Source organism: Phyllobates terribilis, unplaced genomic scaffold, assembly GCF_046119375.1.
Source record: "Phyllobates terribilis strain yellow unplaced genomic scaffold, ASM4611937v1 Scaffold_4__5_contigs__length_816908805, whole genome shotgun sequence".
Taxonomy (NCBI): domain Eukaryota; kingdom Metazoa; phylum Chordata; class Amphibia; order Anura; family Dendrobatidae; genus Phyllobates; species Phyllobates terribilis.
In genome coordinates, this window is record NW_027362764.1 from 51962914 (window position 1) to 51965079 (window position 2166).

At 42.1% G+C, this 2166-nt stretch overlaps 1 non-coding gene across 1 annotated transcript; it reads right to left on the reverse strand.

The window, feature by feature from the left end:
- Positions 1-1637: 1637 nt before the first annotated feature.
- Positions 1638-1710, reverse strand: TRNAV-UAC (transfer RNA valine (anticodon UAC)). Its single transcript has one exon. It is a non-coding gene; the product is annotated as a tRNA-Val (tRNA).
- Positions 1711-2166: the final 456 nt, after the last annotated feature.

Genomic DNA, 2166 nt, shown 5'->3' on the forward strand with positions numbered 1-2166 from the left:
TACATGGATTGGGGGAGGGAGGGAAAGAGCATATATACATGGATTGGGGGAGGGCAGCATATATAGATGGACTGGGGGGAACAGCATATATGCATGGATTGGGGGCAGCCATATATACATGGATTGGGGGCATATAACAAGATGGGGGTGAGCACATTCGTTATTTCTGCGGTCTCATACCCCTGCTCCTTTCGGTGGCTGCTCTATGCTGCCCTCGTCTGCTCTCTGTATGAGTTGTTTTTTCTAAACTAAAACCTCAGTATTCAGGTTAATTTGCCGTGTTGGCACTTGGCGATAAATAAGTGGGTTTTGGATTGCAGTTTGGGCACTTGGTCAGTAAAAGGTTCGCCATCACTGCCCTAGGCCATCACCCCGGTTCAGCACGGGGTCCGGCGCTGAGCCAGTGCTGAACTGGGCAGATGTCAGCTGATTCTTACAGCTGACATGTGCCCGCAACAGCCGCGGGTGGAATCGCGATCCAACCGCGGCTGTTAAATGCCGCTGTCAATCTCTGATCGCGGGTCACCGATGGGTGGGCATGACAACCCGGGGTCTGCAGCAGACCCCTGTGGTTGTTATGTCTCGCTTGCTATGAGCGTCACCCAGTGGTCGGCGCTCATAGCAAGTGAGCAATTCTGCTACACAGAGGCGATCTGCTCATCGCCTGTGTGTAACAGAGCCGATCAGATAACTGCAGCTTCTAGTGTCCTATGGAGACTATTGAAGCATGCAGAAAATGGAAAAAAATGTTTTTAAAAATATATACATATACATATATATATATATATATCTATATATATATATTAAAGTTTAAATCACCCCCCTTTCGCCCCATTCAAAATAAAATAATAAAAAAACCACACACATATTTGGTATTGCCACGTTCAGAATCGCCCGATCTATCAATATAAAAAAATAATTATTCCGGTCGGAAAACGGAGTAACGAGCAAAAAATTCTAAACGCCAGAATTAAGTTTTTTTGGTTGCTGCAACATTGCAATAAAATGCAGTAACGGGCGATCAAAACATCACATCTGCCCCAAAATAGTATCAATAAAAGCGTCATCTCGACACGCAAAAAATAAGCCCTCACATGGCCATATTGACGAAAAAATTAAAAGTCTATGGCTCGGGGACAAAGGGGGGCAAAAAATAAAAAAAAGAAAAACTAAAAAACCCAAGGTCGTTAAAGGGTAAAAATACAATGTGATTTTCTGTTTTCTTTTCAGATTCTGTCTCTCACAGGTGAAGTGTACCTACCATAACAATTACAGACCTCTCCATTCTTTGTAGGTGGGAAAACTGGCAAAATCAGCTGCGTATCAAATACTAATACTGTACTGATAGCACACAGTACTCACATAATATACCAGCAGGTGGGATTAGGTTTGGGGGGCTCCTGATCCTGAAAACTGATTTCCTCCTCTCTAGCGATGTATGTAGGTGTATTGTGCTGATTACACTGCCCCCTACTGTCCAACAATCACTCTGCATAACAGTTTCAAAAGTAGATATCTGATATTTAGTGCTGAGTGCAGTTTTTGTGTTACACCCAGACAGACGAGCCGCTGTATACTCACACGTATCAGATTTCTGAATATTTGGAGACTTTACTAGCTTTTTGTATCACAAAACATGGAGATGCCGGGGATTGGAACCCAGGGCCTCATACATGTAAAGCATGTGCTCTACCACTGAGTTACATCCCCTGTATGGACACCCAGGGATTTGTTCTCATCTCCAAGAGTCACTAATCTATGACTATCTACTAATAGATTTTCTCTATTATTTTTTCTCTTTTATAATCATGCAGTATAAATAGCATCATATTCTAATAGTCTGGACTATAAGGGACAAGACAAAACTATTTTTCTTTAATTTTTTATTATTTGTTTATATTTAAAATATGGGGAAAAAAGGAGGCGATTTTATTTTTTACATCTTTTTTTGAACAGATTAAAAAAAAATGCAATTCTCCTTTTCCCGTATGTTAAAGAGATTGTTCCCTACTGGATGGCACTTTTCTATTGTCCCAATCAAATAAGAAGAAAGCACAGAGCACTTGTAGCACCCTGAGGATTCGGCTGCTACAGGGGTATTGCACCTCAACCCAGAGGTGTGGTATTCCACTCCCGGGTAAGGATGGAGTGTGGAACTGAGCTCAG